Raw genomic sequence first — 26,850 nt, 5'->3', positions numbered from 1 at the left:
ATGGAGATTTCTGTCAACTACGTTTATTTTGAATAATTTTAAATTGAACAAATATTTCTAAGCAAAGTATTTCTATTTCGCTTACAGATTCAGGAACAATAAGTTTGAGTTGTCGAAATTTTATTTTTACAACTAGTCATCAACTGATATTGTCAGAGTTTAACTAAATTCAGTTATAAGAGATATTATATAAATTATCATAGAAGATGTGTTTTAACTTTAAATAATAAAAATAAAATAAAAATTTTGTGAGCTTTAATTAACAAAATAAAACTTGTTTATTATGAACATGTTTGTACCAATAAAAAAATGACTTAGAAAATTTTCTGCTAAATATAATTGCTTTACTAATAAATAAATTATCTACTATTATAAATAAAATTACATTTAAAATTAAATTAATTTATTAATTAATTATCTATAATTTGTCATCCTTTTAACATAACGCATAAGGTAATCAGTCAGAATATGGTTCGTGTGATTTTATTTCAATTTTAAAGAAAACTCTCATCGCTTCTGATAAACAAAATATAAATTAAATTCCGAAATAAGAAATTTATCATCAAGGTTGCTCTGACTTAAGGGGGTTCAGTACCTAAAAACCTTCAAAAAATCGAATTTGAGATTTTGATCAATAATTAAACTAGAAACTATTAGCTTTCTAACGATATATTGGTTTTGTTTGAAATCCACGTAGAAGTGCACTTAAACTTAATTTAAATAATGTAAAGAAACCGAAAACACCCATGCCACGCCCACTTTTGACAGACGATTTCGTAAACATTATAATGTCCATTATTTTTTGCATGTGCTATTACCAAGTCATAAAAAAAATTTTTATAATTTCAACTTTACAATATCTTTAGTTGATTGTAACTTTAACTGGATTATTTGTTTGTTCTTTATTTCCATGCGATTTTTCGAGAATTTTCAATATAAAACTGAGATTTACATTAGTTTGATTTGTTAAATCTATTTTTGTTTTGTTCTTTTATTATACTGTTATTAGGTCATTATTTTTACGTTTTTTTATTCTTCATTACGTTTTTGTTTACTTACGTAAAAGAGAAGAAAATAAAGTACTGAAATGCAAAAAAAAAAAACATTGCTTATGGACCAGGATTGTTTTGAAGCTGTCATTACCGGCATAGATTAGGAATTTCGTTTACATTATTCGAATTTACCTTGGACCGGATTTTTTTTTCTCCCTAATTTCTAGTTACATCAGTTTGATTTTTTGTTTAAATGTTCTTTACATAAAATTTCTAATTTTGAAGTAAATTCTTATTTACAGTTCTTTGTTAATTATTTCTGTGTTTAGAATGTTTATCTTGAAATATGCATTTTCTTAGATTTTTTTGTAATATTGTTATTTTTTTTAACAAAAATACTTTTAACTCATTTAAATTTAAACAAAACATCTTGGTAAAGACTTGAATATTCAATTTTCACGAATAAAATTTATGGGTGATTTATGAAGTATACAATTTTATAATTATCGCATTCAGTTTGATCATTTTAAGGGCTTTTTATTCGCTCGAAAAGTGAGGAGAGTACAGTATAAAAACCTATTTTTCAGTCAAATAAAAGAAACATTTAAGAGTAATTTGTTTGAAATGTAAGCAGTACGAGATTTATAACTTAGAAACAATATGATTTTGGAATTTAAATTTCAAATATCGTTGGTAGTCTAATATTTACGCTTTAAATGCAAATAACTCAAAACTATGTTTTTTTGGCTTCAATGTACCTTTTCTTGAAAACTATTGATCACAACACTTTGATTTTTGAATTAAAAAGTTCCTTTAGTACTGTAGTTTGTGCTGAAGTGAGCAGTTTTTTTAGAGAAACTTAATATTTTTTTTTAATTCAAAATTTTCGGATGAAAATGTGAAGTTTTTAAAATTTTCTGACATGCTGTGTAATTTATTTTTTTAAAATTTCTTTTAATTTACTAAATTTAAAAAAGTTCACTTCAGTATAATCTAGAATATCTATTACATACACAGAAAAAATTTCAAAGCTCTAACTACGATACTTTCTTTAAAAAGGTACATCGAAATATGCCATTTTAACATTGTCAACATAGGAGGTACCGAACCCCCTTAAGAGTGTCCAAGCATTTTGATATGAAATTTGATCCTTCGAAAAATAGTTTTTTTTCTCTCTTTCAAGTAATAAAATAAAGGTTTTCGTTTTATTCTTCACTACAGTTTAAGTTCGCATATAAAATGCCCCAAATCTCCTCTTAGTATTAATCTATAATTTTAAAACTCTGTTAGATATTAATTATGACTAGCTAAATAATTATAGACAAAAATTTGTATTTTATCCAGCCGGCTCTCCCCAGCTTCCATTAGAGCAGTTATAGTTTAGCAGTTTATTCCCAGCTGCTAACTGGACAACTCAGCAGTCTACCTATATTATTTGTCTATGGAAAAACTTCTCTGAATGATAAGCTAACTCGATTGATTCTAGAAATTCTGTTTTATGTCGTAAAACAGAAGGTAATATTTTAAGTAAATATGGATAATGAAGAGATTTGATGGTCTTCTGAGTTCAAGGTTCGAAATAATCTTTAAAAAAATAGCACTTTCCACACTATCAATTAGTGGATAAGCTTGATTTTCCTCCCTAAGAAAAGATAGATAATCACCCTAAATTTTATACCCTTGATATTTTTGTTTTGTTTAGATTTATTAAAATGGATTAAGCTAATTTAAAGCCAATCCCATTTTATTAAATTTCAATATCAAGTTAAAATATTGTGCATTTTCTTTTTTACAATGTATGACAAAGTGTAGTTTGAGTTTTATCAAAACGTTTTTAAATTATAAGATGTTATTTTTATCTGGATTATAATTTTATGGTTAAAATTTCATTTTTGCTTAAAACATTTTTCGATCATTCTTACCTTTTTTTTCAATCACAAAATTTAAGACAGGAAAATTGTTGACTATAGCTTTAGTACGTCTACTTATTACCTCTTTAAAAGGTTTACAATAGTTATTTTTTTAAATGTTTAATTTTATTTCAGGGTCTAATGTAAATTATTTTTCAGGTGGAACTAATAAATTTTTTAGATTAATTTCAGTTCTCAAAAGTGTTGGTATCGTATTCATCGAGTTCTTTCACGTGGCTTTGTGTCTGATTCTAATAGATAAGAGATGAAGATGGCAGGAAATCTTGAGAAAACACTAAAGCTTCGTCTTTTTCTAAATTAGGTAAGGCTTGAAAAATATTTTTGAACTAATAATAATGTAGGGTAAACCAACCAGTGAAGGAACATTTCATATATATTGATTAAAAATAAGAATTTGAATGTTTTTCTTTAGATTGATTGGTAACAATAGCTACTACCGAACAATAGAAAGTCAAATAGACTTCTCTTGAAACATTTTTGAATTTGTTATCTCTGCAACACCTTGTTTCTTTAAAAAAATTATAAGGTGACTGTTTGTATAATGTTTGAAGTGGAATTAATTGCATGTAATAGTCTTATTCTTCTCACTGTGAAAAAGAGAATTCAAAATATAGTTATTGAAATTACGTTTTATTTTTTTTCAAGCATCATAGCATAATAAAGTATTGAGATAAGGGGGTGCTTATTCACTGGATCACCAAACGATGAAAAACCAGTGAAGGAGCAAGTGTTCCTTAACTGGGTTTTTTTCTCTCTAAGTTAATGAAAATAAACTATAAACTTTAATTTTCTTATGTCTTTAGTGATGTTCCGCATCAAAAGTATGTTAAAAATACGAAGAAAAAAACTTCTAACCAGTGAGGGAACAGGCATGTTCCTTTACTTGGCATAGATTTACGAGGGTTGCTATTTATATTTCTGGCCTAATAATGAAAAAACAAATATGTAGGATCAAAATTGGTTTTATTGTTTTTCAAAATACTCTCCATGATGATCAATACACTTTTACATGCGTTTGAACCAATTTTCAAAGCACTTTTTCCAGTCCTATTAAGGTAACTCCAAAACATGCGTTTTAAATGAATCAACCTCTTCTTCAGGGGTCGAAAATCGTTGTCCACGTAATTTATTTTTGATGTGTGGGAGTAAGAATAAGTCAATGGGTGCCAAATCAGGGCTGTACGGCGGATGACCCATCAGTTCGATCTTTCGCTCCGTCAGAAATGCCTTTGTTTGAGTCGATGTGTGAGAGCTCGCATTGTCATGATGAAGAATCATTCGCCTGTTCTTCTGCTTTTTTCGAATTTCTCCGATGACTTCTGGCAAACAAATGGTCGTGTACCATTCAGAATTGACCGTCCTGCGTTGCTCTAACGCCACTGTTGCCACATGACCGTTAATGCTGAAGAATCAGGCAATCATTTGTTTCGATGTGCTTCTTCCTCGAACAACCTTTGTTGGTTTTGCCTCGTCTTGGAAGACCCATACAGTTGATTGCTGTTTTGTTTCTGGCTCATATGCATAGATCCATGATTCGTCATCTGTGTAGATGTTATACACAGCCTTTGATGTACCTTGAACGTATTTTTCCAACATTTCCTTGCACCAATCGACACGAGCCTTTTTTTGAGAGTTTGTCAGATTATGCGGGATCCAACGCGAAATTTTTTTTTTAACGCTCAAATGTTCATGCAATATTTTATTGATGCTAGTCATACTAATGTCCAAAGACGCCTCTATCTCACTGTATGTCACATGACGATCTTGCTTTATCAGTTCACGCACAGCATCGATCTTTTCTGGCACAACAACGGATTTTGGACGACCTGCACGGGGTTCGTCCTGGATCAAACATCGACCACGATTAAATTCGTTATACCAATTTTTTACAGTGCTGTAGGATGGCGCTTTATCGCTGAATAAAGAATTAAGTTCATCGAAGCACTCTTGACAATCCACGTCGAAAGTTATGAAAAATAATGGCACGAAAATGTTCACGATTCAATTCCATTTTTTGAAAGAGAAGAACTTTTCAATTTACTGTCAACAACACAAATGAAGCTATGATGGTAAATCGTCTGCTGAATTTATGTTTAAAAATATCAAATTTTCGATTAAAATCGTCTGCGGTCGCCTAGCAACCCTTACTGTTGCCAAGGCCCGAAATATAAATAGCAACCCTCGTACCAGTGAGTGAAAGGTATGTGTTAATATGTTGACACTTTAACTTTCAATTCATGATTACATAAAAAAGTTAACATTTTCCAAGTACTTATAAGCTATAATTTCAAGAATAGGCTTGTTTTTGAATATTTGTATGGCTTATAAATTCATAAAGAGCATTAAAAAATAACCAAAATTAAGTGTTCCTTTACTGGGTGTTCATTCTCTGGTAAGAACTGTTCCTTCACTTGGTCATCTTACTATTTGTTATTTTAACCACCAAAACTTTAAAACAATATTATGTATTTCTTTTTTACATAATTTGCAATTAGTAGCAAATATGTTGACACTGTCATTTAACTAAAATTACAAAGTTTGAAATTAATATGATTTTTTAAACGGCAAACGGAGCTTTAAGTTTTCCTTCTCTGGTTAGTTTACCCTATTCAAGATAATTCATTTTGTGAAAATTTAGTTTCCTCAACCACCTGCGTTGACAGGAAATTCACAAATGCGTTTACCAAAACAGTCAATGGCAACATTCCGTGAGACGTGCAAAATACGATGTCTTTAGAAAACGGAAAAATCTTTTCTATTTCTTCGATACGAACCTAGAACGTCTATTTATTTCCGTGATGATAGTTGCTGACGTCTACAGCACGTCGTTGACGATTTAGTTTCAAAAGCAATTTGGCGTGTTATAACCCGTCTTTCCAAATCAAATGGTTAAATTGAAATTTTTATTTGTGAGTAGAAACAAAGAGTTAAGCTATCTCAGGATGAACGGAAATCAAACGCATTGCAGAATATAAAACACGGGACTACTTAATAACTTTTGATCCAGTAAACAGATTTCACGTACTCAATCAAAATTTTTCAATAGGCTGTGTTGGAGTGGTATGTTACTCCACTTTGTTTCTGTCGTTTTTTCTACCGTCGTTGAACAGCCGACCCAATTTTTGGGTTTACGACTACTAATGTTCAACTCCGTAGCCTTGTCATTTTGAACCAACACAGAAGACAAGGAAACTGCTGAATCACTACCCCCAAAGGTATTGATTTATTATGTGAACATGGAGGACTTAGCGACTCGACAAATTTAACGTGCATCGGCCGGCCTGGAATCGAATACACGACCTCTTGGACACGGGCCCAGTGCCCTATACCAACCAGGCTATCCCGGCCCTAAGTTTCTGCCCTTTGATGGCAATCTTTGTATTTCTTTTTCGATTAACGTAAATGACATCATTTTGTATGCATATACGGTCCCTTTGGCCAAATTATTAGACGCACTATACGAAGAATGTATAATCAGGTATAACAAAGAATGTATAATCACATAAAAACAACTTTATTGTTTTTATGTGACTGAAACCGGATTGTAGTTAGTGGGCCTCTTGCATAAGAAGGCAGGCATGTATTTTTGGCAGTGCCAGCTGAATGGTTGCAAAGGCAACTTCCAATCTATTTCTTTTAAGTGTTTTTGTTTTTGATGTTAACTAAGAAGCCTGACTCGTAAAAATAAGTCCTCACAAATCACTTAAGAAATATTATAATAGCAATGACTTTGCCTCTCTTATATAAAACTGGAGCATTAAGGACCAAAATTCTGTAAACCCGTCTTTTGATTGAGGGTCATTTTTTTTTCATCTGATAAAATATCAACAACTATTCCATTGCACCGGGATAGCCTGGTTGGTAGAGCACTGGGTCCATGTCCAAGAGGTCGTATATTCGATTCCTGTAGGCCGAAGACTCTCCGTGTTGTAAATGGTGACTGATGCGCATCATTAAATCTGTCGAGTCACAAAGTCCTCCATGCTCCCATGAAAAAATCATATATCTGGGGTACTGATCCAAGAGTTTCCTTGTTTTCTGGATTGGCTCAAAATCATAAGGCTACGGAGTTGAACATTAGTAGTCGCAAACCCAAAGTTAGGTCAGCTGTTCAACGACGGTAGTAAAAAAAAAAGAAAAAGACGACTAAATGGATTTGGATTTAATTTAACGCATCAATGACTGCTGGAAAGCATACGTTAAATTCAGTTTCTGAAGGGTACAAGAGAATCTGTATTAGAGTTTAAATGTAATATCCAAGCCAGGGATCTGTTTAGAAGAAATTTGGGTCCGTTAACGGACCCTTCACAAAATATTTTAACTTAAAAACGGACCCTTCAAAAAATATTTTAACTTAAGAACGGACCCTTCACAAAATGATTTTTCTTTTAATCGGACCCTTCACAAATTTGTTTATCTTCGTTATTATTTTGTTAATCGAATAAACCCTTTCCAGGGCAGAAAACAAGAAAGATGGATGTAAACGAATTAAGTTTTGTCTTCGGCAGACGATTCTTCCATTATTCGTCCGAAATTAATATTCTGCAGTATAGGCTAAATACCAAATATTTGTATGTTGCATCTCTAATTTAAAAGCAGCAATTGTTGTTTATTTTTTAAATTTTAATTTTTTTAATTATAATTTCACAGTGTTGAGCACAATCTTTACGATTTAAAAACTCCTTGAAAAAAAATTTTTTTTTGCAATAACAGACCCTATTTGCACAAATTCATAAAAGCGGACCCTGGTTGAAAGAATGTGAGTAATTTTTTCACAATTTCACGAAAAACGGACCTTTCATAAAATGTCTGGACAGATCCCTGCAAACTGAAATCTTTCTTCAAACTGACCTCTTTCTTTTAACAATGACCCCCTCTCCTTCCCCCCCCCCCGGTTTTTGAACCACTGCATTAAGGTGTACCTGACAATGAAAATTTAAGACAGTGGTTGATCAATTGTAAGTTTCAATATATCTTGAAATTATCACCTCAAAGGGTTTTTTTTTCATTTCTAATAGTTTAGAAATCAGTTATTCTACAGATTATCTAGCTAATCGGCAGATAAACAAGAATGAACCGATAAAGTGCCAAAATATTGTTTCATTTCACAAATTAATCTGCAAACTGCCTACATAATCAGCTCATCAGCTACTAGGCACTAGTTAAAATCAAAGCAATATCTTTCTGGAAAAGCAATGTCTCTGTACGCTTAATTTAAAATTATAATAATTATTTATTTTCGCTATCTAAAAAATCCAGTTGAACATCGATGAACACATTAGCTGATAGAATCAATCACTTTATAAAATACAGTCGGATTACCATTTAACGAACTTCCATTTTCCGATTTTTTTTTCGAGGAACCAGGAGCATTTTGGAAATTTCATCGTAAAATAACTTCCAAATAACGAAGTGAATTTTTCTTTGCTTAACATTTTTCAGAACATTTCAAACTTGTTAACGCATTTTATGGGGGAAATGACCTTGAATTGATATACGGTGCTATTCAACTTTTTGAGAAAGCTGTAAAATCCCTTTTTGTTTGCATTTCAAACGAAAAACTCGGACAAAATTAACAGATTTTAGCAGTAACAATGAAACTTAAGAACGCACGTCGTTACGTATGTTAAAAATTACTTTTATAATAAATGCAGCTATCATTTTATACGTAAATTTAGCTTTTTTTTTTTTTTAATTGAAAATGTATGTATCATGTACTGGATAATGTTTTGCACTATTCTTGCTTTCCATGCAGATTTCTTTCATGGTGTTGTGTCACAACAACCAGAAATAAGACGTGAGTTGTACCAAACAATTTATTTAAACATTCACACGAAAAATCACAAAATATTACCCAAAAGAAATATCTCTTCTCAGAAAAAAACTCTCTTTCTCTACAACACAAAAAAGAACATCACTTCTCGTGTGTGTCTCTCAAGCAACATCATTTTAGCATTACCTCTCGAGGAATTCATGCTTTTAGCTCAGTTGTCACACACTGTTACGTTACAATGGTTAAGATTTATAAAATAAGTAATAGGTACTAGTTTACAATATAACGGTGTATCAATTGCTATTTTAATTATGTCTAGGGTTTGTTTTTAAGTATTTCAAAAGTTGATTCTCTATTTAACGAATTTTCCATACAACGAACTTATTACCGGGATTTAACGACTTCGTTGAATAGAACTCCGACTGTATAATAAAATGGTTTAAAATATTACTACAATTAAAGAAATCATTTATTTACTTTCATGGGGAGAATGTCATTCAATAAAAAGAATGTCATTTTTTTATTTTAGAATCGAGTCAATGAATATAGCCATCAAGTTAGTTGATAGAATTCAAGAAACAAATTTTTGAACTTTAACGATGAGAAAGCCATTAATACACACATTACCTATGGTAATGCGGAAAACTCTTTATTCTGCTCCTTAACTAACCAAAATAGTCAATCTGCAGATTTGTTCGCCAGGAGTTGGCACTTTGCTCCGCCTTCATCACATGGTATCCGACGATACAATTTCGCCACTTTTGGGAGAATTATGTGAACAATCCTGAACAAGGTTGCTATTTGGCGATCATATGACAAAAATATTTATTTCGCAATCTTTATGTGCATTTTTTTAACTTTAAATATTTCATAAATTTGATCATATTTCTCTTCTGAGTGAAAAGTTTGTCCTTTTTGAGACATTTTTCTGAGAAAACAGCAGAGTTTAAATTTAAAGTATATTTAATTAGCTAGAGTAACGGAATGTACAATAGAAAAGAATAAAGCGAAGTAAGTGACTGAAAAATAATTCACTGTTTGCGTTTGATGTGCATGAAGGGTCGTCTCATTTTCAAGCGCAGGGACGTTTCTCCTCTTACCCCCACCCTGAAATGAACTCTACGTCCGAGGAGTTGGAGGCAAGTGCCAACTCCTGGTGAACGAACTATGAAGATTCACTACTCCGTCATCGTAGTTTATTTAACGTTAAGATAATTAAGAAAGTGGATACAAAAATAAGCCACTGAGATAGAATAATTATATATCTCATCTATATCTATTCTATTCTATATCTTTGGATTGTAATGATTTCAATTTAATGATCATAAATTTTCCCTCTCAGGTTACCAAGAAAAAGAAAAGTTACAGGAAGCAATGTAAGTACCTGTCTAACAGTCTTGAATGCAGTATTATGCAGCTGAATACTATTGGTAAGTTTAAATTGGTTTAAAAAATGTGAGGTTCTGACTTGAGGTATGAGACTTTTCTTTGTTAAGGTAAGTTTAATAATAATACTTAATTATAAGCCAAGTTATTTATTTAGAAGTTCTGTTTAGTTTCTAAGTAATCGTAGAGTAGCTACTCTAATAATGCGTTTTTTCTTCGCGTTAAAAACAGACAAAATTTTGTCCGGGATTCTTTTTCTGGTTCGTACATTTTTGGTAAAGCGTTCTTGATTCGAATAGCGAAGGTAGGTAGCGAAATTCATCGCTTCTACGTCCGCCTCAGACTGCATGCAATGAAATTCAGTCGTTCCGTCACCGCGTTGCGTTTCCTAATTTTTGTTATTTTTCCAGTCTTTTCAATTTGTTTTTTAATTTAAAATTTTTTTTCTCAATTTTTCATTGTGTTTCCAAATTTTTTTTTTTCACAGTATCTTTTTCTGCCAATTTTTCTCCATTATGTCTTCGAAATACTTCCCATTGTCTCCAAGTTTTTTTTTCTCATTGTATTTTTTAATTTTTTTTTCCATTGTATTTTTTTTTAGATTGTTTCCATTGTTCTTCAATTTCTTTCTTTTGAACGTTTTCCATTTTTCCCCCGTTTTATATGTTCCAAGTTTTATTTTCGTTGTACAATTTCCGAGTTTTTTTTTATTCATTGTCCTTTTTTTAGAAGTTTTTTTTTACTCTTGTGTTTTTTCCAGTATTTTTTATAACATTTTGCCTTTATTATAACAATTTCTCTTCAGTTGCGTTTATTCGTAGTGGTTCGTTTCTCGCCTTTTCATTGTGTTCGTTTTCAGTTTTATCATTATTTTTGTTTATTGTTATATTTGCTTTCCACTGTTTCATTATGTTTTTCATTGGTTCAATGTGCTTTTTTGTTCATATTTTCAATTTGTGGTGTGTTTCATTTATTGGTGGTGTTTTGTTTTCCATTTATTCATTGGGTTTGTTTTCCATTTATTCACTGTGTTTGTTTTCCATTTATTCAATGTGTTTGTTTTCCATTTATTCACTGTGTTTGTTTTCCATTTATTCATTGGGTTTGTTTTCCATTTATTCATTGTGTTTGTTTTCCATTTATTCAATGTGTTTGTTTTCCATTTATTCGTTGTGTTTGTTTTCCATTTATTCGTTGTGTTTGTTTTCCATTTATTCACTGTGTTTCTTTTCCATTCACTATGTTTGTTTTCCATTTATTCATTGGGTTTGTTTTCCGTTTATTCACTGTGTTTGTTTTCCATTTATTCATTGGGTTTGTTTTCCATTTATTCATTGTGTTTGTTTTCCATTTATTCATTGTGTTTGTTTTCCATTTATTCATTGGGTTAGTTTTCCATTTATTCAATGGTTTTTTTCTTCCATTTATTCATTGTTTGTTTTCCATTTATTCATTGTTTTTTTTTTCCATTTATTCATTGAATTTGTTTTCCATTTATTCATTGGGTTTGTTTTCCATTTATTCATTGGGTTTGTTTTCCATTTATTCATTGTGTTTGTTTTCCATTTATTCAATGTGTTTGTTTTCCATTTATTCGTTGTGTTTGTTTTCCATTTATTCGTTGTGTTTGTTTTCCATTTATTCACTGTGTTTCTTTTCCATTCATTCACTATGTTTGTTTTTCATTTATTCATTGGGTTTGTTTTCCGTTTATTCACTGTGTTTGTTTTCCGTTTATTCACTGTGTTTGTTTTCCATTTATTCACTGTGTTTGTTTTCCATTTATTCATTGTGTTTGTTTTCCATTTATTCATTGGGTTAGTTTTCCATTTATTCATTGGTTTTTTTTCTTCCATTTATTCATTGTGTTTGTTTTCCATTTATTCATTGGTTTTTTTTCCTTCCATTTATTCATTGTGTTTGTTTTCCATTTATTCATTGGTTTTTTTTTCCATTTATTCATTGAATTTGTTTTCCATTTATTCATTGTGTTTGCATTTCATTTATTCATTGTGTTTGTTTTCCATTTATTCAATGTGTTTGTTTTCCATTTATTCAATGTGTTTGTTTTCCATTTATTTACTGTGTTTGTTTTTCGTTTATTCATTATGTTTGCTCTTCCTTTTTTTTAGTATGTTTGCTTTCCGTTTCTTTTTTTGTTTGTTTGTTTTGGGTCCTTTGTTTTTAGTCTTTTCACTATGTCTGTTTTCCGCATTTTCCTAACGTTTCTTTTCGTACCTTCATGGTGCATTGTTTTTTTTTTTAATCTTTTCATGTTGTTTGTTTTCCGTTTTTATTGTTTTTATCCTTTTTTCTCGGTGTCATTTTGTTTTTGGTTTCCTTTCCTCACTTTTTCATTTATTTATTTTTTCATTTGTTAATGGTGGGTTTTTTTTAAAATTTTCATTGAGCTTCTTAAGCAATATTTTGTTTATTATTCCCGTTTTTACTGTAGTGTTTTTCTTTTCATTTTCTTTCTATCATTTGATTTCGCATGCTTCTTATACTTTATTTTAATTTTAAAACATTTATATATTCCAAGTTTGCTTTCAAGCTCTTGCGAAATTAATGATATGTAACAAGCTATGCTATTCTTTTCAATACAACATGTTTTAGATTTTTAGGATTATTTTGCAACGTACTACGATAGACATGGGCCCGTTTGAATGATTCGCACATGGTTCATTAAATTTAGAACTGCCGGACACATTTGGATGCCGATTTATCAAGTTAAAGCAATTCCGGAAGACTTCTGCTGTAAGTAAAGCATATTTATTCCTTTTGATTTTTTATAAAGCTACAGATTAGATATATTATCAGGGTTCCCACGGCATGGAAAAAATAAAATAGTGGTAGCTGAAATTTTTCTATTCGACTGAAAAAACTTTAGCTTTAATTTTAGAATTTTAAAATGTAAATTTCTTTCAAATTAAATATATATTTCTATCTATATATTTCTTTCAAATTAAAAATTTATTGGAAGATTAAATCATCTAATTTTCCCTAAGTTTTGTCACCACTTTAAAAGAAATTTTACTGACAGTGGGAACCCTGATGTGTGTCTGTGTGTGTGTGTATATTTCTAAGTGCAATTATTATCAACAGTTCATCAAAAACTGTTTAAAAGTTAGCTCTTCAATAAAAGCAAAATAATCTAATTTAGAAATAGATACCATAAAAGTTTACAAATATGGATGTGGTCGTTTTTTTTATATTTTCTCTGGGTTTTTTTTTTATATTCAGAAATTTAGCAATAAATTTGAAATAAAGTAGTTAAAAGTTGAAACATCTAATTTTTTTTTCAAGACAACGTGGTTCCGAAGAATATTGATCAGCTTAAAATATTAATTGCGTGATAGCAATATCATACTGTTCAATGTAATGCAAAGTCAGCAAATAAGGTAAATTATTTTAATTTAAGAGTCTTTAATTACTTTAAATAGATCATTCTCTGAAATGTTTAACTCCCGTTTTTTATATATGAAATTAGTTATGACACAAATCGCATGCAGAAACCATTAAAACATTGGAAAAACAATTAATGCAAAATAAACTTATTAACTGCACATCTTTTCTAGCATTAAAATTTTTGAGTCTGTTTTTTACCATAAGATTTAACTTTCTACATTTATGAACGAATTGAAATTAATTATGAATTTCTAATTTTGATTATTCATTAAAATTAAACATTATAATTATGTGTTTCTAATTTTAATGATTAAAATACTTGATTTCTTTATAAATCTCTTCGTAATGAACAAGTAATAATTTAAATATCCTAAATTGGAAATCTGCCTGCCCCTTGTCAACAAATATAAGCGAATTACCAATCCCCATCCCGTTGTATCCTTAAGTAGTGTTTGAACGGCTCCTATTATTGTGTTGCATAAATATTTATATAATTTTAATCAATATGTGGTATTTTTTATTTTCAGCTTTCGAAATCTTGAGGAAACCTAAATATAACCAAGAGCCGACATCATAGTTTTTTTGAAGGTAAGTCATATTAACACTCAAAGAATTTAATAGTCTTCGTGTTCAAAATAAACAGCATTCATATAAATTTTCGGGAAAATAATAATACATAATGGCATGTCTTCGGATCATCCTCGGGGATGCTTCCCACACCGTCGCCAATAGCCCATTGTGCAGCTCTAGTGTGACGTAAATGAACTACAACAACATCTTATGTAGCTTAAACATATTTAAGATATAAATGTTTCATTGAATCGTCCCAGTAATAGATGACGTAATATCTAAATCAAAATTTTACTTAATCATAAAATAAAGCAAAACAAAATATATAATTTTGTAATGCATTAAATATAAATTTAAGCGAAACGTTAAATTAAAAAAAAAATTATTGTAAAGCGCTAAATGTATAAAGTGAAATATTTAGCAAAGTAAATAAAACTATAAAAAGTAAAGTAAGTAAAAGCGTAAAGCAAAAAGTAGAAATTATATTAGAGAACTAACGTAGTATAAAGTAAATTATCAGTTAAAGTAAAAGCGTAAAGTAAACTGAGCGCAAAGTATGAAGTATAAAGTGTTACGCAAGGAGTAAGATATGAAGTAAAGAAAAAAGTAAATTAAAAAATGAAGTCAAGCATGAAGTATAAAAGTAAAGCTTAGAGTCAAAGGGGAAAATTATTAAAAGAAAAGAATAGCAAAAAATATAGTTTAAAGTGTTAAATAAAAAGTAAAATATAGAATATGAAATAATGTAAGGCGTTAGATGTTAGCTCCACATGTAAAAGTAAAGCGTAAATAAGTTTGTGTAACAAAAAGTAGAGTAAAGTATAAAGTAAAGCGTGTAAAATATAAAAAAAATACATTGTATAATGCGGAGTAGAAAGTATAATAAAATGTAAAAAGAAGTAAAATGCACATCAAACCGCGTTTCAAAAGTAATGTAAGGCAATAAATATAATAAAATTAATTGGTAAAAATGCATTAAATATAAAGTTAAATTATGTTTATAATTAGAAGTATGTATTATCAAACTTTATTAAACATTTTATTTTTATATCTTATAAGTTAAGTAAAAAATGTCTTAAGTAAAATGGAAAGCGTAAAAGTAAAAAGTGGAAGTTATAGCAGAGAATAAAGTGTAGTAAAAAGTAAAGCATCAGGTACTATATAAATATTTAAAGTAAAACTTGCTCAAAGCAAAATAGAAAGTGAAGTCACTCGCAAAGTAAAAAGCCGAAAGTATAAGAAATGATGGGTAGTAGAAAGTATAGCATAAAGAATAGCACAAAGCATATAAGGCGTGAAATAAAGTAAAACGTGAAGTATGCAGTAAAGTAAAACATTGCATATAAAGTTAAATAAAGAATAATGTAAAGCATGAGATATAAAATAAAGTAAGGTGTAAAATATAAGCGTAACATAAAAAGTAAAACGTTAAGAAATTTGTGAAGTAAAAAGTAAAGAAAAGCCTAAAATAAGAGAAGCATAGAGTAAATATTGTGTAAAACGTAAATAAAATAGAAATAATATAAAAGAATATGTTATCATAAAATAAGGCATGGAGTATATAATAATGCGTAAAGTATATATGAATATTATAAAAAGTAAAATATATTTAAAAGAATAAGTAAAGCAAAGGCAGTAAAATAAAACATAATTGAAAGTAAAGCATAGTATAAAATAGAGCATAAAGTAAAAGCGTTGAGTGAACTAAAAATTAATTTAAGTGTGAAGTAAAGCGGAATGTGAATCATAAATTAAATCAACAAATGTGAAATAAATCGTTAAGGAAAAAAATTGGTAAACTAAAAATTAAAGCTTTAAGAATAATCAATCATACGGCAAATGAAATGTGAAAAATTGAAAGTACCGTAAAATAAACCGTATAAGGCAGAAAAGAAAAATTATTATAGGAGAAAATATATTACAGTATAGAATGTTTGTTATAGTGTAAATTAAAGCAAAGACGTGAACTATAAGCTTAAAGTAACGCATTAAATTTAAAGCACAAAGTGAAATATTAAGTAAAAAAATTTGAAGGAGAAAGTAAAATATTATGCTAAAAAAAAGAAAGCAAAAAGTAAATTAGAAGATAAGGTAAAATACAATGAATAAACTACAAAGGGAAATATAAAATAAAACGTAAGACACAAAATGAAGCGTAAAAAACTGAATAAAACTAATGTATAAAATGTAAAGTAAAACATAAATTATATTACAAAAAGGTAAAGCATAAATTGAAGTGTAACGCAAAGTCTTAAATATTAGGTGAAGCATGTAAAATATAAAGCATAACGTGAAAGACAAGGTGTAACTCAAAGTTTGAAGCGTTTAAGAATTTACATTAGAGTATAAAATAAAGAGAAATATTAAGTAAAATCAAATACAGTATGTGGTAAACTATGAAGTAAACTAAAGGGAGAAATATAAAATAATGTGTAAGGATAAGTTTAAATGAAAAAAGTGTTATGTGAATCAAAGCTTAAAACATAGTTTTAAAATAAAAAAGTATGTTAAGAATAAAGTACAGTTAATAAAAATACAGCAGAAAATTGTATGTAATGTAAAGAACAAATTATAATGTAAAACAGAATAGAAAACGCAAAATATAAATAAAATTTAAAGAGTAAAATAGAAAAATATGAAGTTAATCGTTAAACATATTATGTAAAGAGTAACATATAATTTAAAATTTAGTTATAGTAAGATTAGGTGTAGTAAAGTGTAAAATATCAAGTCAAATGCAAAATATTGTCTAGAGTAATATAAAACGTAACACATGAAGTAAAATGCAAAATAAGAAGTAAAAGTTGAAAATAAAAAGTGAAGGCTAACGTAAAAAATGATGAAGCGCAAAGTAAACAAGTCACTATGTAAATCACACGAAGCACAGAATAAAGCTCGAAGTCGGAAGTAGCAGACAAAGTGTGATCAGATGTAAAAGATAGTAAAATGTAGATTGGGAAATATAATATAACAGAATAGTGAAGTGTAAAGTAAAAGTGTCAAGTAAACTAAGCATTACGTAAAGTTTAAAGTAAAGTATAAATTAAAGCTTAAGTGTACAGTAAAGAAAAAAGCAAATAAAATAAAATATAACTTAAAAAACGTAAATAAGAAAACTAAAGCATAGAATGTAAAGTCAAGTAAAATTATTAAGAAGGGCATAAAATATAAAGTACAGCGTAAAGTAATATGTGTGTATAAACAAAGTGAAACATAGTATAGAGTAAATTATACTGTAAATTGAAGTAAATATTTAAAATAAGCTTTGAGTAACGCTTACAATTTAAAGTGTAAGGAAGAGTGAAAGGAAAAGAAAAATTAAGCAAAAAGTAAATTAGAAGGTAATGAAACGTGAAAAATAATATGTTGCGTGAACTAAAGAGTAAAGCGTAAAAAAATAATGAAAAGTATAAAGCATAACAAGTTAAGTAAACAGTAAAATGTAAACGCATAAAGAGTAAAATATAAAAAATGTGTAAAGTAAATTATTAAGTAAAGCTTAAAAAAGTTGTGAAGTATTAATTAAAATAAGTATAAGCTAATGTGTAAAGTTAAGACTAAAATAAAGTATGAAGTCAATTAAAAGTGCTTAAAAAACGTAAATTATAATTTAATATTAAGAGAAGTATAAAGTAAGCGAAAGCGTAAAATAAAAATATAGCTTATGATGTTTTGTAAATAGAAAAGTTATAAGAAAAATGGTTTGTAATGTAAAGCAAATTTAAAACGTAATAGTCTGAAAAGTAAAGCAAATGGTAACGTAGAAAAATAAACTACAGTTTTAAGTGAAGTTAAGCAAAAAAATAAAAAATAGAAAGTTATCAAATGTATGTTGCTTAAAATAAAGCTAACCCTGCAGTATGAACTAAATTAAGGCGTAAAGAGTAAAGAAGAGTATTAAACATAATGCATGAACTAAAACATGAAATATGAAATATAAATTCCAGTGAAAAACAATGTAAATTAAAGCAGGAAGAAAAGTAACAGTTAAAATATAGCGCAATAGCAGGTAAAAGTAACGCATAAAAAAAGTAAGCTAAAGAAAATAATGCATACGAAAAGAATCAATAAAAAAACGCAACACGTAAATAAATACTAATACGTAAAACTAATGCCTATAATTGGTGAAAATTGAAAGAAAGAAGCATAAGAAAAGTAAAATAAACGCATAACGAAGAGTTACTCGCCATAAATAAAACGCCGAAATGTAACGCGTTAAGAAGTAAAGTAAAAATTGTGCAATTTAAAGTATAAAAAATCTTAATGCGATAAAGTAACTCGTAAAGATAGCGAATAAAAATCAAAGCGCAAACGAGTATATTGAGCTAATGCGTAAAAATAACAAAAGTAAGGAACCCCTAAGCTAAATAAATGCTTAAAATTGCTGCTTAAGTAAAAGGAACAAATTAGAAAACTAAACCAGAAAATGTAACTCGTATTTTACAATGACATGTAAAAAGAGCGTGTTTGCCGTGCAAATGAAATTCATACGAAAGCCATGAGTTACATTTGCACGGTACATTTTCCTTAAGGAAACAAATTTTTGTTCTTACATGAGTAAAATATAATATCTCATGAGAGAAAAAATAATCCGTAAGAAAAACTTGCAAAAGTTATGCATAAGAAAATAAACGAATAAAATATATATATACATTTTTCATATATATATACATTTTTCATATATATTTACATATATATATACATTTTTATATATACATTTATATGTTGTTTTCGGGCATACGTGTTAAATTAAAAATATCGCAATTCAAAAATAAACACGTTAAAGTTATCCATAAGGAAAAGAATGCGCTGAAGAAACTCACAAATAAAAATTCTCCATTAAATGTCATAACGTGTAAAAATAGTATATAACCTGTTCAAATAATGCCTGAAAATTAAAAAAATTAAATAATGCATAAATTGAGTTTAAAAAGAGACATAACGCAATAAAATAAAGCCGTAAAAATAACGCATGAAGAAAGTTATGTTAGAACAAGTGTTAGAAATAAAGAAAATTAATGTATGAAAATTAAAGCAGTAAGAAAAATAATTGAGAAAAGCGAACGAGCAGAAGTAATGTGTGAATGTGACTATGACACTAATGTGTGAATGTGACGAGTAAAATAAAATTAAATTCTTAAAATTACTGCGTAACAAAAGAAAAAAAAACGTTAAAAGTAAAAAATAAGATAACTAAAAGCGAAAATATAGCTCATAAAGAAATTGTACTCGTAATTAAGAAAAATAACGTGCCATAAAGGAAAATAACGCATAAAAAATGTACGAGTAAAAGCAAAAAATAACCCATAAAGCTAAAATAACGCATATAAAGTTATCGCGGATATTGTAAAGAATAAAAAAATAATAATGTAAAATTATTAAGAAAAAACATGATTAAAATAAATACGCAAAATGACCACATTATAGAAAAAACGTGAACTATAAGCTTAAAGTAACGCATTAAATTTAAAGCACAAAGTGAAATATTAAGTAAAAAAATTTGAAGGAGAAAGTAAAATATTATACTAAAAAAAAGAAAGCAAAAAGTAAATTAGGAGATAAGGTAAAATACAATGAATAAACTACAAAGGAAAATATAAAATAAAACGTAAGACACAAAATGAAGCGTAAAAAACTGAATAAAACTAACGTATAAAATGTAAAGTAAAACATAAATTATATTACAAAAAATTAAAGCATAAATTGAAATAAAAAGTGTAACGCAAAGTCTTAAATATTAGGTGAAGCATGTAAAATATAAAGCATAACGTGAAAGACAAGGTGTAACTCAAAGTTTGAAGCGTATAAAAATTTAAATTAGAGTATAAAATAAAGAGAAATATTAAGTAAAATAAAATATAGTATGTGGTAAACTATGAAGTAAACTAAAGGGAGAAATATAAAATAAGGTGTAAGGTTAAGTTTAAATGAAAAAAGTGTTATGTGAATCAAAGCTTAAAACATAGTTTTAAAATAAAAAAGTATATTAAGAATAAAGTACAGTTAATAAAAATACAGCAGAAAATTGTATGTAATGTAAAGAACAAATTATAACGTAAAACAGAATAAAAAGCGCAAAATTTAAATAAAATTTAAAGAGTAAAATAGAAAAGTATGCAGTTAATCGTTAAACATATTATGTAAAAAAGTAAAGAGTAACATATAATGTAAAATTTAGTTATAGTAAGATTAGGTGTAGTAAAGTGTAAAATATCAAGTCAAATGCAAAATATTGTCTAGAGTAATATAAAACGTAACGTATGAAGTAAAATGCAAAATAAGAAGTAAAAGTTGAAAATAAAAAGTGAAGGCTAACGTAAAAAATGATGAAGCGCAAAAATAAACAAGTCACTATGTAAATCACACGAAGCACAGAATTAAGCTCATAGTCGGAAGTAGAAGGCAAAGTGTGATCAAATATAAAAAGTAGATAGGGAAATATAATATAACAGAATAGTGAAGTGTAAAGTAAAAGTGACAAGTAAACTAAGCATTACGTAAAGTTTGAAGTAAAGTATAAATTAAAGCTTAAGTGTACAGTAAAGAAAAAAGTATAAAATAAAATAAAATGTAACTTAAAATACGTAAATAAGAAAACTAAAGCGTAGAATGTAAAGTCAAGTAAAATTATTAAGAAGGGCATAAAATATAAAGTACAGCGTAAAGTAATATGTGTGTATAAACAAAGTGAAACACATTATAGAATAAATTATACTGTAAATTGAAGTAAATATTTAAAATAAGCTTTGAGTAACGCGCACAATTTAAAGTGTAAGGAAGAGTGAAAAGTAAAGAAAAATTAAGCAAAAAGTAAATTAGAAAGTAATGAAACGTGAAAAATAATATGTTGCGTGAACTAAAAAGTAAAGCGTGAAAAATAATGAAAAGTATAAAGCATAACAAGTTAAGTAAACAGTAAAATATAAACGCATAAAGAGTAAAATCTAAAAAATGTGTAAAGTAAATTATTAAGTAAAGCGTAAAAAAGTTGTGAAGTATTATGTACCGTTTTGTATAGCTATTCCCCTAAATTTAAACATCGCGTTGTGTATTTTCTTCTTAACCTAAATTCATTATTAATGTTCCCCCGATTCTCCATCATGGGATACCTTACCTGTTTATCTGCAAAGTAAAAAATAACACCCTCATCATACAACAAGAAAATAAATACTATCTAAGGTATTAGATTAAATAACTGGGTTTATTAAATAATTTCAAAAAGGATTAAGTCCTTAAGGGACTTGATTAAAAAACATTTTTAAAAATTACGAAAAATAACACATTCATTACGAATACATATGAAAAAAGTTGTCCTATTGGACTAGCATCAAACAGGAAAAATGCACCTCAGTGATTACCATGGGCTAACATCTTGCCCCTTATATAAGTTATCATACCATACAGCTCCATACTAACATTACTTCTTGGAGATTATACACTTATCATATCACATCATTAACTTTTAGCCATTAGGTTTGGTAGATGATATACTACCACTATAATGCCAGGCCACGTGTGGCTACTACACGTCCGTTTTTTCTCACCAGCACTAACTCATGGTGCACACATTCTGGTTATTTTATTCACTCACATAACAAGCAAATATGCCTTACAATAAGGCAACGGATCTCACCACTCTAAAAAAGAGTTGATCAACTCATTGGGATAATCAACATTCTACCAGGAGCTTTTCAACCACCTCCTCAGCTCGTGAACATCAACAGGAATATCAAAACATCAAATTCATCATCTAACCCAGTGTGTTGCCACCATACAGTATTACAAATAGTACAAATTAAATTTATGACCAAAATGTGAAATATATAAAATTAAAGGTTTATATTATATCTATACTTAGTTAAAATTATAATATTTAACTATAAAACTTAATTATTACATTTATATAAAAATATTAAAAGTTTAGAAAAAAGGTTTATTTTTACTGTCATTATTATAAATTTTAAGACTCATGCTGCCACCTATTGGCACAAAGATAAATTTTAAAAAAAACTGTAAATGAACTTTATCAGTACAAATACCCCCGTCCCAAAAAGAAATTTGTTTTTAACAAAAAGAAATTTACAAAAAAGAGCAACAAAAATTACATATATAAAACTTACAAATTACCTAATAATTAAATTCACCTAAAAAAAAATAGCCAAGCTAAAACTTATTTCACTTCACAAGAAGCACCACAACGAAATATTAATTTCAACCTCCTCTGAATGTAATCAAAATTCAGCTCAGCTGTGAATAAGGTAATCACCTTAACTTGGCGCCGAGATAAGTAGAAAACCAAATTCCCAAAAAAAAATCAAATTTAATGTCTTCAATTCTTAAATAAATCAAACCCTCATTCATTAACTTAAATAACATTTAGAAAAAAAAACTATCTTTAAATTTTAACATGAGTTAAAAAAATTTAAATCCTCAAATATCACCCCCCCCCCAATTAAATTACATTATACCATAAGTGTCAAGGTAATGGTACCCGCCAGGACAAAATTTAGCACAAAAACATGCATAATAAATACTATTACATTACAATAAATTACATTATAACCATAAGTGTTGGTACCAGTCAGGACAAAAATTAGCACAAAACATATATAATAAATACCACAACAATACAAATAACACAAAAATATTCCTGAGTATAATACGCGCTAAACAACCACAGCTGACATTATAATCACATTTGTACCCCTAAATAGGGTTTTAACATCACGGTGATCTTCATCATTCATATCACATGAAATATATACACAAAAATAACAAATTCTTGAATCACAACATTATAAGTTGCCTAACATGAAATATCTCGGAGTAGTCTTGACACTATAAGTCCATGATATCTATTACTGCCTTAACAGGTAAGCAAATTATCTGTGGCCTAATACAAGCAATTTCAATCAGCAAAACACTTAAATTTGCAATAGCAAATATCTCCTTAATTCATTTTGAAACAGCAACAATTCATAGAACATGATTAAATGAACAATTATTTACAAGAGCATATATACATTTTCATAAAACACTTAATTATGTCTAACTCTACCATTTTGTCTAGGTCTTAAATTGTATCTCCCCCTAGTAGGTAAAAGTTGCATTTCTCCAAAATATTGGTTGTTTGTTACATTGTCTCCCAAATTGTTAGGATTGTAAGGGTAAGAAGAAATATCTTCACTTTGTGTAGGAACGGGTTGCAAAATCTCATTATTCTCATCGTCGGTGTTAAGACAATCCAGCCTTTTTTCCATATGACTGATGTCTTCGATGTGCACTAACCTGTTATTATTAGGTTGATTAATATGTTGGATTCGCACAACCACAGGGGAGATGACCTCCACCACCTTATACGGACCCAAATTAGGTTTATTGAATTTCTTGCATAATCCCGGTTTAACCCGTGGATTAAACCATTAAACTACATCGTCAATTTTAAAAGACACTTGTTTACTAATCTTATTTCTACGATTTATACTAACATCTGTAGCCTTATCTAAATTTTCTTTAACCTCTTTATAAACTTTATGAAAGTTTTTTAGCAAAATGTTAGCAAAATCAAGTTCATCAGAATAGGAAAAGGGTGGTGGGCTATCCAAAAATTTTCTAGGTAGGTTTAATTCTCTACCATACACAAGGTAAGCAGGAGAAAATTTAGTTGAGTCATGACATGTGCGTAATACCAACAATGCATACGGCAATTGGTGATCCCAATCATTATGCCTCTCATTAACCAGTTGACTTAAAACATTACCCAGGGACCTATGCCATCTTTCTATAGTACCATTTGAGCTGGGTCTATAAGCCAAAATTTCTACCTTTTTAATCCCAAAGGATTCATACACACACTTCATGGCCTGACTCAATAAATTTAATCCTCTGTCACTGATTAGTGTTTGGGGCACCCCATGCCTACAGATAAATTCCATAAGAGCTTCTGCAATGTGCTCTCCATCAGCAACATTTCTCACATGATTTAATCCAATTAATAATATGTTTTACCATTTGTGGCCAATAATATAAATTTTTAATTTTATGAATAGTTTTTCCTATACCCGGATGACATGCTACTTTCGAATCGTGCATGATTTCCAAAATATGCTTAGTTAAACTGACAGGTATCACTATTTTCTCCTTACCCTTATTAGATTTCACATCAACACACTTAATTATTCCATCCGAATCAACAAAAAAATGAATATTCTTACTTTTAGTTACTTTTTCTGGATTATTTTTTATTTCTTTACAAAAGTTATCTATCTGCTGTTTTTCAATTAACTCCTCCATGGTACAATCTGCTAAATTACTCAAAATTTCAATTTTCCCCCCATAAACAAATTAGTTTTTACCGATTCAGAATTTTCTACTTTTCTAGACATGAAGTCTGCTATACTATTCTTTTTACCAGCTAAATACTTTATTTCATAATCAAAATTTGACAGAGATACTGTCCATCTAGCAATTCGATTAAAAGAATCTTTAAATTTTAGTGATAAAGTTAAAGGTGCAAGATCTGTGTAAATAAAAAATCGTTTGCCTAATAAATACTGCCTATAATAATTTGTAAAGAAAACAATTGCTAGAGCCTCTCTTTCCGTCACAGAATATTTTGTTTCAGCAGGTTTTAGTTTACGGCTACCAAAAGCAACAGGCTTAGGAAAACTCTCATTATCCAACTGAGATAATACTGCTCCAATAGAGTGATTAGATGCATCAGTATATAAATGAAAAGATTTATTCATGTCGGGTAAAGACAAACATGGCTCTTGTACCAAAGCATTTTTTAAATCATTAAATTCAAATTCAGCTTCTTTTGACCACTCAAAATTACTCTTATCTTTAGTTAAGTTAGTAAGGTGAACTGATCTTTTACTTATTTCAGGAATAAATTTTCTATAATAATTAATGCAACCTAAGAAGGATTGGACATCAGTTTTATTTTTAGGAATTTTAAAGTTATTAATTACATCAACATTTTTCTTTTCAGGATATACCTGCCCTTTACTAATAATAAAGCCTAAATATTTAATTGTATCAGTTAGGAAAGTACATTTAGATGGTTTTACCTTTAAGTTATTTTGGATTAATCTATCAAAAACATTCTGTAATTTAGGAAAATGATTATCAATGGTATCACTGCAAATGATAATATCATCAATATAAACCCCAACACTAAGTGGGTCTAGCCCAGATAAAACCAAGGACATAAGTCTTTGAAATGAGTTTGCACTTGTTCTTAATCCAAAAGGAGTTCGAGTATACTGAAACAGTCCTTTGTGAGTTGTTACAGCCAATTTGTGCCTATCCTCCTCAACGACAATCTGCTGTAAAAACCCATTCATTAGATCTAAACTAGAATATACCCTCCCACTTGCCAGATTATCAATGGCTTCAGAAATGTATAGTATCGGGTATGTATCGGGGATCACTTTTGTATTCAAGCCTCTAAAATCTGTTACCAGTCTAACATCCCCTGAAGCTTTCTTAACTAACATAACTGGTGCAGCAAAGCTTGAAACTGAAGGTTCTTAAATTTTTGCCTCAATTAAAATGTTCAATTGTTTATCCATTTCCTCCCGCAAGTGATAAGGAACCCTATATGGTCGTTTTTTAACAGGCTTATCATCAATTAAATCAATTTTATGTTTAACTACATCACAACCAGGTAGGTCAAGTACTGATGCTGCAAATACGGCTTTATTTTTCTCTAAAAATTCTATTAACTTCTTTTGATTTACAATATCTAAATGATCAATTTTAAAAGTTTCCTGCCAATTTAAATCTGACTCTGGAATTTCCCCTATATCACTTTCTTCAAACTGAAAAACTTCTTTAACTTGTTCTTGATTCAAAATTGGTAAAATATCTACTATTTTAGTTAACTTATTCAAATTAATATCTCTATTTGTGGGATTAATAATTTTCACCAAAATTCTATCATTGTTATTATGAACAGACCTACCTACCACATATTGTCGTTCTTCAGGGTTGTAAGCCTCAGCCAAAATCAGAGATGTACTTAAACGATTCTTAATCTTGATTCTAACCATGCATTCAGAATATGCAGGCAAAACCTTCTTTTCGTTTACATAACCATAAGTATTAGTATTCAAATTCTCAACAACTGTAATAGAAATGTTATTAACATTCAAAAATTTAATTTTTTGATCATTCAATATCATACAATTCTCTTTAAAATTTAATATACAATTATTGGTTTGTAAAAATGGTTGACCTAGGATTATTTGAAATTTATCTGAAATAGGAACTGGTGTTATATAAATATTTGCTACATATTCATTATTGTTAATCATAAATTTTAACTTTACTTGCTCTATAATGTTTATCACTTTGTTTGAAATTGTCCTAATTTTAATGTTACATTTAAATTTATTGCCCCCCTCTAGAATATATTTCTCCTCAATTACATTTATAGATGCCCCAGTATCAATTAAAGCAATATTTTGCTTATCCCCTAACCCTATCTTTATTGTAGGCAAATTACCTGACTCATTTATGAAAATTTCATGCACTGTCATGGGGTCACTCTCCCGAGGTTGTGCTATCCTGGAGCCCCTTTTCAGTTTAAACCTTTATTTTCTAACTTAGCCCGATAATTTCTGGCTATGTGGCCCTCCATATTACACCTGTAACATTTTATTTTTTTCTTCTCCTTAAAATTTTGGTAACTCATTTGTGATTTTTGCAACTGATCTACCTTTTCGGTTAATGATATAACCTGTGCTGTTAATTTGTCGCATATTTCCGCTAAATTATGGGTAGA

Source organism: Parasteatoda tepidariorum, chromosome 5, assembly GCF_982258835.1.
Source record: "Parasteatoda tepidariorum strain Cologne lab strain chromosome 5, Ptep-v5.0, whole genome shotgun sequence".
NCBI lineage: Eukaryota > Metazoa > Arthropoda > Arachnida > Araneae > Theridiidae > Parasteatoda > Parasteatoda tepidariorum.
This window is presented reverse-complemented; position numbering follows the sequence as displayed.